At 49.1% G+C, this 18,105-nt stretch overlaps 1 protein-coding gene and 1 non-coding gene across 2 annotated transcripts in view; both read left to right on the forward strand.

The window, feature by feature from the left end:
* Positions 1-8,752: 8,752 nt before the first annotated feature.
* Positions 8,753-12,471, forward strand: LOC100335990 (small integral membrane protein 10-like protein 2A). The gene is made up of 2 exons (XR_003033459.2): positions 8,753-9,330; positions 10,886-12,471. It is a non-coding gene; the product is annotated as a small integral membrane protein 10-like protein 2A (transcript).
* ZNF75D (zinc finger protein 75D) overlaps positions 9,243-18,105 on the forward strand; it is a 58,892-nt gene continuing 50,029 nt past the window's right edge. The window contains exon 1 of the mRNA XM_059883247.1: positions 9,243-9,330. The gene's annotated coding sequence lies outside the window, so the exon portion shown is untranslated. The remainder of the gene's footprint in view (positions 9,331-18,105) is intronic.

Raw genomic sequence — 18,105 nt, forward strand, 5'->3', positions numbered from 1 at the left:
CATGTGATTTTGGCCTTTATCCTATTAGCATGGTGTACAACATTGATTTTCAAGTTTAACCAACCTTGTGTTCCTGGGATAAATCCTGGGATAAAAAATAAAGTCCTCAGACCTCAGAATGTGACTGAATTTGGAGATAGGGTTTGTAAAGGTGTAATTGGTTAAAAGGAGGTCATTAGGATGACACTGATTCAATATCAGTTCAATATCAAATTCCTCTTATCAACCCTCATAAGAGGAAAATTTGACACAGATTCAGATAGAGGGAAGGCGAGGAAATAAAATAACCATCTATAAGCCAAGGAAAGAGGCCTTAGGAAAAAACCAACCTTGCTGACATCTTGTTCTTGGACTTCTCAGCCTCTAGAATTGTGAGAAAATGAATTTATTTTGTTCAAGCCACCCAGTCTGTGATACTTTGTTACAGCAGTCCTAGAAAACTAATATAGTCATTGCAGACAGTTCTTTTATATGTTACTGGATTGATTTGAGGATTTTTGCCTTTGAATTCATAAAGGACATTGGTCTGTAGTTATGTATTTTTTCTTGTGTTGTTTCCATCTAGTTTTTGTATCACTTAGAATGAGTTTGGAAGTATTCTCTCCTATTCTGTTTTTTTGGAAGAATTTGAGAAGGATTGCTATTCATTCTTCATAAAATAATTGGTAGACTTCAACAGTGAATCAATCTAGACCTGGATGTGTGTGTGTGTGTCTGTGTGAAGTGCTTTACTTACTAATTCAATCTCTTTACTTGTTATAGATTTATTCAGATTTTCTGTTTCTTTCTTATAAGGGTTTTGGGGGGTATGCTTAATTTTTATAACAGCATTATTGAGATATACTGTTGTTGTTAGTCACTCAGTTGTGTCTGACTCTTTGTGACCCCATGGCCCATAGCCTGCCAGGCTCTTTGTCTATGGGATTTCCCAGGTACGAATACTGGAGTGGGTTGCCATTCCCTTCTCCAGGGGATCTTCCCCACCCAGGGATGGAACCCGGGTCTTCCGCACTGCAGGCAGATTCTTTACTGTCTGAGCCACTAGGGAAGCCCCTTATTGAGATGTAATTCACATACCATTGAAAGTCGCTCAGTTGTGTGCAACTCTTTGCGACCCCCATGGACTATACAGTCCATGGAATTCTCCAGGCCAGAGTACTGGAGTGGGTAGCCTTTCCCTTCTCCAGGGGATCTTTCCAACCCAGGGATCGAATCCAGGTCTCCTGCATTGTGAGCAGATTCTTTACCAGCTGAGCCACAAGGGGAGCCCTCATATACTATAGTACTGACCTATTTATACAATTAAATGTCTATTTCTTCTTTGGTTAGTTTTGATCATTTTTGTCTTTCTAGGTCATCTAATTTTTTAGCATACAGTTGTTCATATCATTCTCTTATAGTCCTTTTTATATATAGGGATGTCCTCTCTTTCCTGATTTTAGCAATTTGAGTCTCTTTCATTGGTGGGTCTAACTAAAGGTATATTAATTTCCTGATCATTTCAAAGAACAAACTTTTGATTTCATTTATATTCTCCCTTTCTTCTCTATTGTCAACTTCATTTATTTCTGCTCTGATCTTTGATTTCTTTCCTTCTGCTTGCTTTGGGTTTAGATCACTCTTCTTTTTCTAGTGTCTTATGGTAGAAGGTTAGATTATTGATATGATCTTTGTCCTTACTCTGCAATTTCTAAATTGAGTCTCACTTAATACTCTTTAGCTGCTCTCACAATAAGGCCCAACACCCCACTGCGCCCTTGGCTTGGCAACTTCATCTTGGATCCCTTACACTGGGTCAGCTGTCAGGGTGCCCAGACATACCACAGGTGCTCAGAGACACCAGCATTCTGAAAATCACCTGTGAACATACACTGCCTTGAATTGTTTATTCATTCTTCATTGTTTGTTTGCTGTTTCCCTTTCCTCCAGACACTGAGTATCATTTGTCCATTTTTCTTTGTCCATTGGACTCCCTTTATGGACCCCAGTGGTAATTTATCATGGACTTATTTCTTAATCACTACTACTATTTATTAAGTGCTTACATTTGTCCATTTTTCTGGCGTAAACCCTCATCAATTTTTACAGACTGACTGATAAACTGACCAGTGGACCCATCATGCTATGTGGTAACTGCCTATTCCCTTGGCCATATCCCTCTTATTAGAAGTTCAATGAAGGCAGGACCCTGTCTGCCTTGCTCCCTGAATCAGTAGAGACCAGTTTAAAAGACCAGTTTAAAAGAAAACATTACAGGCATTTCAAGAAGAAAAAAAACCTAATGCTGGAATTAGATGTTGACTAATCTGTTTAAGGTCTGGAGGAGCAAAGGTCAGGGACTGTGGATACCACAAAGAAATTAGCACAGTGCAAGAAACTGTGCCAAACCCATAGAGCTTTCCTGATACCCCAGTGCTGGAGACTGACAGGTAAGGGTGCAATTCAGGAAAGCTGCAGGAACCTCCAACCCTTAAGCCTGCAACTAGTCTGCCACCACCAATATTAGAGAAAGAATGCCTTTCTTCTGGCCTCCACATCTGGCAGCAATGTCTCTCAGAGAGACTGTGATTAGAACCTTGCCTGCAAGTGGTTATGCGCATGAGAATGGGACCAAATGCAAACAAAACCCAGAAGTAATGACTTGCTTGAGTAAAGTGTGTGTGTTCCTATGGATGGGCATGCAACATTTTAGGAATGGCTGATACCTGCCTTTTATATTCTGACTCCCTTTATGGACCCCAATGGTAATTTATCATGGACTTATTTCTTAATCACTACTGCTATTTATTAAGTGCTTATATCACTATGCCATCCAGTCACTCTGCCAAATACTTTCCATTTATATAGTCATTTAATTAATATTTGTTGAATGCTATGAGCCAGACAACTCTTCTGAGCACTTAGAATAAATCAGTGAACAAAGAGACATAAACCTTGATCCTTAGAACTAACCTTCTTGTGGTGGGGGAAGGGTAGATGATAAAAGCGAAAAAAAAAAAAAGTAAAACATGTGGTATGTTGGAAAGTAACAAGTGCCATGGAAAAAAATATATCAAGCAATGAAGTTCTGGAGTGCTGGGGAGGATTGGTGAGTCGTATTTTAGAATAGGGTAGTCAGGGTAAGCTTCATTAGGAAATAATAATTGAGAAAGGGCTTGAAGGAAGTTAGGGAGTTAGGAAGGTAGATATTTGGAGTAAGAACTATCCAGGGTAAAACTTTAAAAGCATAATCTTTAAGATCAAGATAAACACAAGGGAAATTCCTGAGACTAAAGGTTTTAACAAGGTTTATAATGCAACAAAAATCAGTTTTAGGGTTGGAAAGGAAGATACAAAACAATCATTCTTTTTTTTATATATATACTTTACAGATGATAGCATTTTCTACTTAGAAAGCACAAAGAATCAGATATTAATTTCTGGAATTAATAAGAAAATTTAGCAAGGGTGCTAGATGTAAAGTCAATGTAAAAATCAATTTTATTTCTACCAAACAATCCAATAGAAAACTGGATAGAACATATGAAAGAAACAGTTGTTAGAGGAGGAAACCAAATTGCCAATAGACGTTGACAACACACTCAGCTTCATCAGTAACTAGAGAAATGTAGATTAAACTGACAATGACAAGCCAATTCACATGTCTCAGATTGGCACAGATTTTAATTTGGTTATATCAAGAATAGGAAAGAATGTGCTAGTACAACTCTCATCCACTGATGAAAGGCATATCAATACTGTAGACACTTTGGAAAACAAATTGGAATTAGCTGTTAAGTGTTGAGATGCACATACATTTTGACTCTGGATATCACTTCTCAGTGTGTACCATAGAGAAACTCACATATGCATCAGCAGACAAGTAGAAGCATGTTCACATCAGTACCGTTTGTACTAGCAAACACTAGAAATAACCTGTATGTCCATCAATAAGCCCCTAAAACAGTGCCTGGCACATAGCAGCACCCATTAACTCTAGGAAGAGGAGCTTCATAGATACATAAACTATGAATGATTCATAAAATGGCATGTTACTTAGCCTTCTACTCAAAGTGTGGTCCAGGACCTCAGGGTTTATTCTTGCCTTCCTTCTTGCTTACTTGCAACTTCTTTTTCCGACAGTGAAGAACCTGACTTTCAACATCCCGTGTAGGTATTTTTATTTTTACCAGAATGGTGCTTTATTATAGGTCTCATCCTGTTTCTTACTTTTTTTCATTTGCACTGGTCAAGATCTTCCTATGTTGCTGTGTGTACATCTAGTCTCTTACTTCCAACTGCTGCTGCTGCTGCTAAGTCGCTTCAGTCGTGTCTGACTCTGTGCGACCCCATAGACGGCAGCCCATCAGGCTCCCCCGTCCCTGGGATTCTCCAGGCAAGAACACTGGAGTGGGTTTCCATTTCCTCCTCCAATGCATGAAAGTGAAAAGTGAAAATGAAGTCGCTAAGTCGTGTCCGACTCTTAGCGACCCCATGGACTGCAGCCTACCAGGCTCCTCCGTCCATGGGATTTTCCAGGCAAGAGTACTGGAGTGGGGTGCCATACTTCCAACTACAGCATACTATTTCATCATATGTATCTCCCTGTCTTACTGACTTGCATCATTCTTTGCAGAAAAAAATATGTTACCACCAAAAAGAGCTTAAGCAAAGACCTCATCAACAGTCCCTAGGGAGAATCAACCTCAATGCCTTTGCAATTGCTGTTTCCTCAGCCTGGAATGCTCTTCCTCTAGCTTTTCCATGGCTATTTCTTTCCCACAATCCCTTGGATTTCAGCTCAAATGTAATCTTAGAGTTCTTTTCCTTACAGGATTCTATAAAATTGTTCTCTCCTCCTTCTACCATGAAATATCCTATCACATATTCAAATACTGCTCTATTCTCTTGATATTCCTGGTCACTAGCTGCAAAATCTTATTTACTGATTTATTTACAAACGTACTGCCAGTCTCCCTCAACTCAAATATCAGCTTCTTTTTAAATTTTATTCTTACAGTTTTTAATGTTCAGGATTCCATAAAATGCGGAGCTTCCAGAAAATAGGGTTAGTCTCAGGGCTGTCACGTGAAGATCCTTGGGTTGTGTGCTGCATATTTACATCGTATTCTGTTGTGATTGCATAGGCTTCCAGGGAAAACTGCTGGGAGGCCTGGAGATGTGACTCTTGACTGGTCCTTCAGGAGCAACTCTCAGAGTCACATCTCCAAACCTGCCCATCTTGGAAGCTGCCTGCTCTGCCAGTCAGGAAGGTGGGGAGGGGAATCCGCTGAATTTGTTCATTGGAACTTTCATCTCAGGATCTGGAAGCTGTCGCTTGCCACCACCACCATACCTGCCTCTCTCTCAGCTCCCAGGAAGCTAATGGTTGGTCACTGAGAAACTGCTACAGAAAAATCAACATCTCCATGACTACACTTGCCAGCATAAAAAAGAATGTCCATTTCTTGAGGGCAAGGATTCCTTTGGCATTGTTCTCTGCTACGTTTCTAGCACCTAGAACAATTCCTAGCACCTAGAACAATTCCTAGCATTAAAGAATAATTGAATGAAAGAAAGGTAATGTTCTGGGCAATTCCAGATGACCTATAAGGAGGATATGTTTCATAACCAAGGTGAGTCCGACCAAATCAGAATATTTTACTTTCCCACCTGTCCCTTACTCAACAGAATTCATCCCTACTCCTGATAGTGTTAATGTTATACAGCTGGCTGTAAACAGAGAGGTATTTCTCAGAAGATAACGTGGTTCAGTCCTTAACCCTTCCTCATCCTGATTTTGTGATCTGCCCTTAGGGCTCAGGCTATGGCAATAACTTGCAAGTAAAATCACCCAATAACTTGGAGTTTCTGTGATATTGGTGACATTAACTCCTCAGTGTAAGTGAAATGCAGTCTGTAGTAAAATGATGTTTTAAAGCTACAAAAGGTCTTTTGCCAGTAAATATTTTACTAATGTTTACAGAAACAACTCTCTAAACTTACAGTAGCATTGCTTTTAACTTTATTTATTTATTTGGCTGTGTTGGGTCTTAGTTGCAGCATGCAGGATCTTTGTTGCATCATGTGGGATTTTTTGCAGGACACAGTCTCTCTAGTTATGGCACATGGGCTCATTGTTCTGAGGCATGTGGGATCTTAGTTCCCTGACCAAGGATCGAACCTACGTTCCCTGCATTTAAAGGCAGATTCTTAACCACTGGACCGCCAGGGAAGTCTCTCTCCTTCACTTCTGAAGGATGTATTCACAAATATAGAATTTGGGTATACGTTTCTGGGTGGTAAACTGAACCACAGATTAATCGGGGTCCATACCACTTCTTTTAGTGTCCTTGATGCTTCAAGTTTGCCTTTTTTCCCTTGACCATGTAGGTAGGACAATTGTCTAATAAGTGTATATAAATCTGTTGGGTTTCTTAAGAAGTCACATGGATGCCATAGAGATGTTCAAGTGTGCTGAACAGGCATTTTGAGAAAGCCTTAATACTCAGATCAGCCCTCCTTGTGAAACTGGGATGGAGTCGTGGTGACTCTACCTCTTGCAGACAGGTTTTAAAAAGTTATGACTAAAAGGAGACGTGAGGATTTTTCTACTTCTCTAAATAGTCTTGAAAACATGGTCAAGTTTGGGTTGGACTTGGTTTAGAATAAAGATGAAATGAAGCTACAAAGGGGCTTTTAAACACACCAGTAAGAAATGCCATGTATGAGGGCAAATGAAAACCTGAGTGATTTCTGTGCAGTATCCAGGGCAAACAAAGGATTAAGACAAGTGTTTAGAAATCACTATGAGGTATGAAGAAGTTTAGTATGTGCCACCTCAAAATATGCCACTTCGGTTACACTGATTATTTTTAGCTGAAGTCATCTGAAAAAGGAGAAGGTGATGGCACCCCACTCCAGTACTCTTGCCTGGAAAATCCCATGGACGGAGGAGCCTGGTAGGCTGCAGTCCATGGGGTCGCTAAGAGTCAGACACAACTGAGTGACTTCACTTTCACTTTTCACTTTCATGCATTGGAGAGGGAAATGGCAACCCACTCCAGTGTTCTTGCCTGGAGAATCCCAGGGACGGGGGAGCCTGGTGGGCTGCCATCTATGGGGTCGCACAGAGTCGGACACAACTGAAGCAACTTAGCAGCAATAGCAGTATCTGAAAAAACAAATTTTTCTTAAATCCCCTTATTTGCCTAAAGACAGATCTTCTAAAAGGAACTCAATTGTCATAAACCCCCTCCTTGGAAGTTTCAACAACCAGGAAATATTGAGTCTTACCACAGGAGAACTAGAAGTCCCTCAGTCGTGCCCGACTCTTTGTGACCCCACGGACTGTAGCCTTCCAGGCTTCTCCGTCCATGGGATTCTCCAGGCAAGAATACCGGAGTGGGTTGCCATTTCCTTCTCCAGGAGATCTTCCTGACCCAGGGATTGAACCCGGGTCTCCTGCATTGTAAGCAGACCCTTTACTGTCTGAGCCACCAGGGAAGTTAAGGAGAACTAGAAGTCAACACCAAACCCAGACAACTCTGTCTCAAACTATCAAATCTCCCATCTATGCTTCTAAGGAGTCATTCATTTTTCTATAAATCATTTACTGTCTCCTAGACTGCCTACATCCTCCCTCTGCTATCCCTGGCAAAGTGGCATTACAAGATCTCAAATCTCACTGTCTTTCTGGGTGTTTTTTTCTTATGATGCCCATGCTGAAATAATATTAAAAATTAAGAAGTGTATATACATTTTCTGTTAATCTGCATGTTGTCGGTTTTTTGTCATTGACCTATGAAGTGTATATAGCTAAGAGAGTAGAGGGAAAGTCTTTGCTCCCCAACAGGTAAAAGATAAGGACAATGGGGCAATTCAAGAATAGAGAAATACACAGCATCAAGCAAATATACCAGAAAGGGAAAAAAATGTGTGTGTGGATTTGGTGAAACTCTATAGTGCAGAGTTACCGGGGGGGCGGGGGGGGGGGAATTATGAATTAAAGAAAAGTTGGGGCTTCCCTGGTAGCTCAGAATGTAAAGAGTCCACCTGCAAAGCAGGAGACCTGGGTTCCATCCCAGGGTCGGGAAGATCCCCTGGAGAAGGAAATGGCTACCCACTGCAGTATTCTTGCCTGGAGAATTCCTTGGACAGAGGACCGTGGCGGTCTATATACTCCAAGGGGTCGCAAAGATTCGGACATGAATGAGCGACCAACACACACACGCACATAAATACACAGTGGGTTGACTGCCCCTGTTTTCTGCGGAGACAGGGAAGGGGACGGTGTAAAGGGGCAGAGCGCTCCGGGTGGGCTTTGCTTGCAGAATAGCGCTTTCTGCAAAAGGATCCCTGGAGGGCAGCGCCTTCCAAACCTTTCAGGCCCTCCGGCTCTCTTTTTGGGAGTCCAGGAGGAGGCGGGGCTTGTCGGAGGGGCGGATCCCGGGGGGTGGGGCAGAGTCGCTGCAGCAGCTCTGTGGTACCCGGCAAGGGGCGGGGCCATGTTAGGGGTGGAACTGTGCCGGCTGTCGCCAATGTGCGTGCAGGCAAGGGGGCGGAGCTGTCCCTGGACAGCTCAGGCCTGGCCTTGGATGTGGCAGAGGCGGCAGTGGGAGACCACCCCCCGAGGGGAGACCGACGGTAGGGCGCGGCGGAACAGGGCGGGGTGGGACGCGACTGCTGTTGGCCAGCGGCTCCAGGCCTCGCGTCCACCTGTCCGCCAGCTCGTGCTGCGGTCGGTCCGTGGGGCCCGCGCCGGCCCGGGCCCATGGCGGCGTCGGGGGCTCTGTCTGCGGCGGCGGCGGCAGCGGCCCTGTCGGGCGTGGCAGTGCGGCTGGCGCGTTCAACCGCGATCCGCGGCTCGTACGGTGCCTTCTTCAAGGGGCTCAACGCGCACCTTGATCGCCTTCTTCGACCTGGCTTAGCGTCTGCGCATGAACTTCCCCTATTTCTACATCGTGGCCTCGGTGATGCTCAACGTGCGCCTGCAGGTGAGGATCGAGTGAACGCCCGCTACCACCTCCGCCCGGCCGCGACGGCAGGGGCGTCAGCATGAAGGATCACTGGGCCGGGGGCCGCCGGGACGCTCCGGGGGACGAGGAAGGAGCGGATCAGGCCTCTGAGCCCTAGACCTCCGCCGAGGACACAGCCACCGAGCCCTGGCTCTGGCCAGCCACTTCGCGGCCGGTGACGAACTGCACTGAAACTCTCAAAACGGGCCCTTTGCATCGAACTCGAGAAAAGTATCTGAGTGCAGCCGACCTGTTGCCTCACTTTGGCCGAAGGGGGGAGCAGAAGGAAGAAATTCTTCAGTAGGAACATGAATGACTGACCCCGACCGAAAAGGTAGGAGGCCAGAGGTTGGACTTGCGGGCTGGAGGGAGGTGGTGGCCATGACATCTAGATGTCCAGGCTGCTGGGTGGCTTGGGGAGATGAGGAAGGGACCTGAGGAAACCAGCCTGGAAAGCTGCCTGGCCGAGAGCAGGCAAGGCAGGGTGCATGCAGGCCCTCTGGACTCCCTTGTCATATATCCAAGATGGGGATGAGGGGCAGCTGCCTGGGCATCTCCGAGGGTCAGCCCATCACCTCGGCCCACGGCCCCGGTAGTGTCGCCTGAACACAGGGGAATAGAGGGAAATGGCCCTGGAGAGGCCCGGAAAGCTCTGGAAGAGAGCGGATGCTGGCCCCCTTGTCCTCCACCCCTCGAGAGGCAGCCTGGACGGATGGTTGTGTTCTTGGCCCAAGCCCAGGTCTGTCTCTTTCTCAGCCCTTCACAAGACTTCCTCCTGGCGGGTCTCTGGGACTGCTCTCTGCCTGCTCCTGCTGTCTCTCTTGCTCCTCTCCACCCTCCAAAGCTTTGCATCAGGGGACAGGGAAGAGGGAAAGACGTGTTCCTCCCAGCCCTGCCCCATCTCAGCCACGCTCCCTCCACCTCCTATCAGTGCCTTCCTGGTGCTACAGAATGCGCTGCTCCAGTCCTGGACAGCCTCCAGCAGCCCCTGTGTCCCAAAGGATTTGGGAAAGTGGGGGTCTCCTTGAGTGGAGGGCAGCTGTCAGGCTGGGATGGGAGAGCAGATGGAGAAGAGGCTTGTAGGGTAGGCGACAGTTGGGGAGACAGGGATGTCTTTGGGTGAGGAGGCAACTCTCAAGTCCCAATGTTTTTCTTGTAAGAACTGGTGTTATAGAAGGTGAACTGCCCCTTCTGTGGTCAAGAGAATCAAATCCCTGCCTGGGGCACCCCTGCCCCTAGAGTTGCCTGGGGAGCGCCCGAGAGAAGGGACTGACCCCTCGAGGAGAGGCAGGGCCTTCCAGGTGGAGAGCCCAAGGGGAGGGGTGGCCTGGTGATCCAGTACTGGCATGAGGGAGGAAGGATGGTGCTAGAGACACTCTGGTGGAGCTCTGTTCTCCCCACCTGCTGGGCTCTGGGAAGGGAGACATTTGCCCTTGTCACATAGATCAGAAGTGGGGGAGCTGAACCTGCCTCCGGGCCTGAATTCCCCACCTGCCCCCCAGTCTCTGGGAGACCTGGCACAGTGGGATGGGGGAAGGGAGCACAGGCTCCCAAGGGACCTAGAGAGAAAGGCCCGTGGCAGGGAAGGTGGGGTGTATGGCAAGTCACGGGGAAGAACCAGGGGACAGTCTAAGCTGAGATGGTCACAGGAGAGATGAGTCCCAGAACCCCTGGGGAGCAAGGTATTCACACACAGTCAGGCCTTCCCACCCCAACCCAAGCCCCACGCAAGGCTTAACCAGGGGTTCCTTGGTGTTGAGTGGCACAGGCCTGTCAGTTTGGGTAGGAGTGTTGGCTGGCTCCTGGGGCCGAGTGTAATAGGAGGGAAGGGATACAAGTGGGTGGGGTGGAGCTGAGACCCACGCATGACCCCATGTCTCTGTCTCCAGGCTGCCCCTCCTGCTAGGATCACACAGGAGCATCTGCTCTGGATGGGCCTGCAGCGGTCCTGGCTGTGCTGCTGACTGGTGCACCAGGAGCGGCACTGAGGGGAGCCGGGAGAGGCCCTGGCCCTCACCCCCATCCCACATCCACGTCTGCCCCCTCACTGATTGCTTGCGGTCCTGGTCCTCAGTTCCTGGGACTAAGAACCACAGCAGCCTGGTTGCCCCTGGGACACAGGGGCTGAGCCTCACACCATGTGCCCTTCTCAGCCACCCAGGGCCCGGCTGAAGAGCTCTGCCTGCCTCACCCTGAGGCCTGAGGCTGCACCCAGGCTACCACATGCCCCCCGCAGATTCCCACAGATGGAAGGGCGCTGATGGCTTCCTCCCTTGTGCCAAGTTGCCTGGAAACCCCTGGTCCTGGTGGCCCCTCCTCCACCCCAACTGTGTCCCTCCAGGACCACTTCCGGGAGACTGCCAGCCTTTGGACTGCATCCCTGGAGTTCTGAGAGACTGTGACTTGGGCTGCAGGGGAGGAGAGGAGCGGAGGACCAGGGGCCTCCTTGGGGCTGATGCGTAAATGGGCCCTTTTCAAGTTTGGATCTCACCCTCTGGGTGACTGGATCCCCAGCTGCAGCCTCTTCCTGGGCCAGCCTAAGAGGGCCTGAGGAGGGCACTAGGGAGGGTCTTTACTTAATATGTGCATGCCTGTGTGTGAATGTGTGTGTGAGTGTGCATGTTGAGTGCATGTGTGAGTGTGGGATGTGTGTGGGCATGTATGTGCGAGTATGTATGCACATGCATGAGGGCTTGAGTGTGTGAGTGTGTGAGGGGGTGTGTGGATGAGTGTGTGGGTATGAGTACAGATGCATGAATGCACAGATGTTTGTGTGTGAATGTGCGGATGTGAGTGTGTGTGTGTGTGAATACACGTGTCAGTGTGCATTTGTGAATGGGTGTGTGTCTGTGCACAAGTGTGTGATTGCTTGTGCACACACAAGTGACTATGCGCTGCAGAGGGTGCAGAGCTGTTTAGCTGGTGTGCAGTGCAGGACGGGCTCCCTGTCCTTCCCGGGCTCGTGGCTCTGTTGGAGCTGCCTGGGCCCTGGGAGGCTGTTTCCCAAAGTGGATAAAGTATGTTGGAGATTCAGGGGCCCCGGGCTCAGAGACCCCTCGTCACCTGCAGAGAATCCCCGCTCCTTGTGGGGCTCTGGCTGGGGCTGTCCGCCCCCAAAGATGTTGGCCGTGGGAGGGGCGGGGACACGTCCTCAGCACGTGCTCCTGCCACTGCTCTTCTTACCGTTTTGATCTTGAGTCGTTCGCTGCTTCTGCTCTCCCGTCTCTTCCTCATCTCCCGACTGGGCCCCTGCTGCTCTCTTTGCACTTTATTTGCAGTCTGGTTTTCAGGCAGTGGAGCTTACACACAATCACTGACCTGAATAAGACCACTGCTCCTTTTCTGTGTGTGATGAACTCTGCACCAGTCAGCGCAGTCTGGTCAGAGAAATGTTCTTGTTTCCAGTGTTGTCACATCTTGTGTCTGTCTAAGTTAATAAAAAATATTCTTTGAATTGAATAAAATGAAAACTGGAGGCCTCTTGTTTCTGGTGTGGTGCCCCCTTGGAGGAGGGGGGCTGGGGGTGAGCTCACCCTACTCTGGCGGCCAGAAGCTGGGGCAGGGGAGCATCCTGAGGGCTATAAGTGGGTGGGGTCATGGCAGGGATGGTGGCCTGTTCAGAAGATGCTCTGAGACAGGACTTGACTTGGAGCGCTGCTCCCATGATGAGAAGTCAGCAGCACAGGCCTGGCCTAAGATGAAGCGATTGTCCCAGTTTGTCCCATTCACAAACTATTTGAATAACCAGACAGCTAAGCGTTTTCTTTATTTTAAAGCCTGGTGTTAGAAAGCACTTAATTCAGTTGAACCCCAAGGATGGGCTGGGGTAGGTGAGGTGAAATGGACCGTCTGCAGATCACTTTGTGTCACCCGGAGGCCCCTCTGCAGCAGCAGGTGGCAGGGACCCATCGCTTCCCTGGCAGCCAGGTTGGTGCTCGTTTTGAAGAAGATCAACGTTGGGGACCAGAGACCAGCTTCCCTTCCCTCCACCTTAGACTCAAGCTGTCCCATCACAGGGCCCGGGGTGGGGACTCCGAGACTGCTGCAGAGGGAGCGGGGGTGGTGGTCAGAGGCTGTGGGAGGGAGGCCTGCAGAGAAGCACAGCACCCACCTCAGAGGGAGGAAGGTAGGGCCCTCTTCTGCGCACAGAAACAGAAACGTCAGGTCGTGGGGTGGCTGAGACCTGTGCTTAAGCAGAGTCCCACGACAGGACCAAGGCTCTGAGCTACTGGCAGATCTTAAGGCCTGGCCCTGACATTCCCTGAGGGTCCTGTCACCCCACTGGAGGGACTCATTCTCTGCTCCCCATCCTCCCTGTCTGCCTCCTGACTCTGCCCACCCTTAGACCAGGATCCAGCTCAGACCCCACCTCCACACCTGCACTCACCTACCCAGGCAGGGAGGAAGAGCACACAGCCTCCCCAGCCCTTATCTGGGCACCCTCGGCGCCCCCAAGAGATGATTGTCTGCTCTCCCTCCTTAGCCTCAGCCTCTGGTCTCAGCCAGACCTCTCCTGCTGTGTCTTTCCTGCCACCTCCTGCTCTGCTCCTTCACTTCCACCACCCTGAGCTAAGGGCTGACTCAGCATCTGGGCCCAGGCACAGCCTGTGGCTTCTGGTCCAGTGTTCTCGCTGCCTCTGGGTCTCCTTCTTGGCACCCATGATTGTCCTGGGCCTGAGGCTGCTTCTGAGCCTGCACCCTGCACCCCGTCCAGCTCTCAGCTCCCTGCACCCACTTGCCCAGCCCCTCCAGGGAGGCCCATTCCAGCCCTTCTGCTGCCCCCCACACCCAACCAGGCAGGAGGAAGATGCCCAGACAGTGCCTACCCATGAAAGCCAGCACGGTGGGGCTTCCCCTCTGGCCAGAGCGCCTCCTGGGGCCTATGACCGACTTTCCCAACCTCCACAAACAGTAGGCCTCCATGGGCCACAGCTCCCCACCAAGGCACTGGGTATCCCCCCCCCAACCCTGTGCACTCAGAGACAATCTCACTCCCCACTGCCCCACTGACAGTGGCAGAAGCTCCTGATTATCTTGAGGCTGTGTTCCACCTCAGCACTGGGAACCAGGCTGAACCTGGGAGCCTCTGCCTCTTCTGCAGAGCAGTCCCCAAGGCTACCTCAGGCCAGCTTCTCCCTTGCCTGGTCACCAAGCCCTTCTCGAGGCTTCCCTCAGTGGCTGCCATGACAGCCCTCCCTCTCTGTGGCCACCACAGGGTCCATCTGCAGCAACCGCCACTGCTCATCCACCCACAACACCCCTTACCCAGAAATCCGAGGTCTCCTCAGGAATCCCTCCTTCCCCTGCCTCCCACACCCCAATTTATGCCACACATCCCCTGTAGCTCATTAACATTCACCCTGATAATGGGGTCACAGTGGCACCCAGAGGGCCTCAGGGAAGGTGATTCTTCAGAGACCCTCAACCGCTCATTTGGCAAGACATATTTCCTGGGCTCCTCTCCATGCCCGACCCCAAAGTAGGCCCTGAGCACTGAACCCATGGACCAGACAGAGGAGCCCACACAGACCATGTGAGAGCATAATAGGTGCAGGGCTCATGGGAGGGTTCAGTCAGGAGGAATGCGACCCCTCGTGTACCCAGGAAGTAATCTGGGGTGTCGTTGCTACGGCCAGCTCCAGGTCCAAGGTTAACTCAGAGCAGCCTGGCCACCCGGAGCAGCAGAGCCATAGGTGACTTTCCCAGTTCCCAGAGACTGGCAGCCAAAGATTGCATTTTTACATGGTGTAGATTAAAAAGAAATGTCAGGACACATGTGGCAGGAATTCCAATGAATGCCCCAGACACAACTGGAAGGTAATTCCATCGATGTTCTCGAGGCAATTTTTCTGGAAAGTCTTATCGAAAGTTGTTTCCAGGTGAATACCACGGCAGATCGGAGCACTTTTTAAAGCATTTTTTATTCAGATGTTGTGCACATCCTTAACCCAGACCCCGTGGAGTGTTCTCCATCCTGCTTTTCCTACCTCTCTCTACAACAGGGTTTTGCACCCAGGAGTACAGAGGGCAGAGCCCCAGTCCAGGAATGAAAGGCCAGGTGGGTTCCAGCTCCACAGATCACCAGCTCTGGGCATGTGGGCATGGCACCGTGCCTCCCCGCACCCGTTTCCTGGCCTACAGGCACAGTAGTGCAGGCCCCAGGGAAGCAACTTCTCAGTTCTTTTTGATAGTTTGAGACCAGTAGACTATTTTCTCTATGTTTCTGTTTTCTCATTTTCTATGACTTCATGATGATGGCAAATCTCCATGTACATGCCACCTGCGAAATACTGCAGTTTGACCTTGCCTTGCCGGGCGCCTTTTCTGCAAGGTCAAATTTAACAGAAAGCCAGTCTCTGTCACCCTGGGAATCCCAGTCATAGCTAAAGCAGAGGCTCTACAACCTCATCTTGACACCCATTCCTCCCACTCCCTTTCTGTGCCCCAAGACCTCTCTTCTCATCCCCTTAGCATCTATGTCGTTTTTTTTAGAAATGTCTGTTTAGCTTTTCTGCCCATTTTTTTCATTTTCTTATATTGAGTTTCCTGATTTGTTTGTATATTTTGGAAATTAAACCCTTGATAAATTAGGAGTATGGTATTAACGTATACACACTGCTGCTGCTGCTAAGTCACTTCAGTCGTGTCCGACTCTGTGCGACCCCATAGATGGCAGCCCACCAGGCCCTGCCGTCCCTGGGATTCTCTAGGCAAGAACACTGGAGTGGGTTGCCATTTCCTTCTCCAATGCATGACAGTGAAAAGTGAAAGTGAAGTCGCTCAGTCGTGTCCGACTCTTCGTGACCCCATGGACTGCAGCCTACTAGGCTCCTCCGTCCATGGGATTTTCCAGGCAAGAGTACTGGAGTGGGGTGCCATCGCCTTCTCCCATATACACACTACTATATATAAAATAAACAAGGACTTACTGTAAAGCATAGGGAACGATATTCACTATTTTCTAATAACTCAGAAAAATTTTAAAAAGAATATACGTATATAAAACCGAATCACTTTGCTGTGCTCCTAAAACTAACACAATATTGTATATCAGCTGTACTACAATTTAAAAAACAAAGCTGACTGTATATGCATGACTGCTTCTGTCAATGAAGTTCTTGGTCACAAAATACCCACAGGGTTTTCTGATATAGTTCAAGGGATCCACCAGCTCTGGCCAGCCTTGGACTGGAGCATGGAGCCTTCACCAAGTTTTGGCAGAATTTGCTTTCTGTAATGAACAAACCATGAGGACGAGATATACAGGTTTTCAAGTTATAGGAGGTGCAAGATCTTGAGCAAATAAGAATCTATGAACTGACTATGTGCTTCAGATTTCTATGCACACCACAAGATTTGCAAATACATCTGGGATGCAGGGTACCCCCTTAAGTCACCAGGGACTTTTCAGAACACCAGCAGTACTGGAAATTGTCATTACCTCTTATACACCAGGCACGTGGTGCTTGGAGCAGACTTGGGAGGGGAAACTAGCTGGGTTCGAACCCAGACTCTTGAGCGGAGTCACTTTGGCCAGGTCCTTCAGACTCTCTGGGCTTCCCTGGTGGCTGAGTGGTAAAGAATCTGCTTGAAACCCGCTTGAGAGGCGGGTTCGATCCCTGGGTCAGGAAAATCCTCTGGAGAAGGGAATGGCTACCCACTTCAGCATTCTTGCCTGGAGAATTTCAAGGACAGAGGAGCCTGGCGGGCTATGTTCCATGGGGGTCATAAAGGGTAAGACAGGACTGAGCGACTGAGCACATTCAGATTCTCTGTCGTTCACTTCATCTGCGAGATGGTGAGTAATTCCATGGTTCTCTGAGGAACATGTGAACCAGTACACATCAATCACTGAACACTGAGCACGGTGACTGACTCGTGGAAGTGGTCTGTACACAAGACCCCATCTTTGTTAGTGATCAGCTCGATTCAGAGCTGGTCAGAAGAGCTGCTCAGTCTCAGGACATCAAAAGACAAGCTGCTCTTGCTGAAGCTGGGGAGGGGCTGGTGACTAGAGTCCTGCCTCTGGCCTCCACACCAGCAGAGAGCGCCCTTGAGCCACTTCTGTAGTGGACGCTTGCCTGCTACTCAAAGTGTGGTCCAGGGACCAGCTGCATCAGTATCACCTGGGAACTTGTCACTCTGAGGCCTCCACCACAGGCATATTGAATTAGGACTTACACTTTCATAATAACTGGTGATTAGAGTTTGAAAGCACTACTCCCTGATATCTTGAGAGTCGAGAGGTTGACATAAGTAAACTGTATTTTAAATGAACTGAAAAAGGACGTACAGTGACGTACCCAAAACCACAAAACTAATGGGTGGCAGAGCCAAGATTAGCATCCAGGTTTCCTGACTTTCAGCTCAGGCTTTTCTGCACGATTCTGATCAGTTGCACCCTGTGGCAGATTCCCCTCTGGTCCCAGGGGACAAGTTCATGTCTTGTTTCTGCAACCAAGCCCCTGTCATATGTCCTTGCATCTAAATCCATGACTTGTGAGACTTCCTTGGTTATCCAGCAGTTAAGATTTCACCTTCCAGTGCTCCCTTGATGGTTCAGTGGTTGAGAATTATCCTGCCAGTTCACTGCACAAGGCTTCCATCTCTGGTCCAGGAAGATCCCACTTGCCACAGAGCAACGAAGCCAGGTAGCCACAACCGTTGAAGCCTTCTGGCCCTAGAGCCTGTGCTTCGAAACAAGAGAAGCCACGGCAATGAAAAGCCCACGTACTGAAACCAAGAGTAGCCCTGGCTCGCTGTAGCCAGAGAAAAGACCCAGCACAGCCAAAATAAATAACTTAGGAACCGCAATGGCACCCCACACCAGTACTCTTGCCTGGAAAATCCCATGGACGGAGGAGCCTGGTAGGCTGCAGTCCATGGGGTCGCTAAGAGTCGGACACGACTGAGCGACTTCACTTTCACTTTTCACTTTCATGCATTGGTGGAGGAAATGGCAACCCACTCCAGTGTTCTTGCCTGGAGAATCCCAGGGACGGCGGGGCCTGGTGGGCTGCCATCTATGGGGTCGCACAGAGTCGGACACGACTGAAGCGACTTAGCAGCAGCAGCAGGAACCGATTACATTCTTCCGATTTCTGAGTGG

This window comes from Bos taurus, chromosome X (genome assembly GCF_002263795.3).
Source record: "Bos taurus isolate L1 Dominette 01449 registration number 42190680 breed Hereford chromosome X, ARS-UCD2.0, whole genome shotgun sequence".
Taxonomy (NCBI): domain Eukaryota; kingdom Metazoa; phylum Chordata; class Mammalia; order Artiodactyla; family Bovidae; genus Bos; species Bos taurus.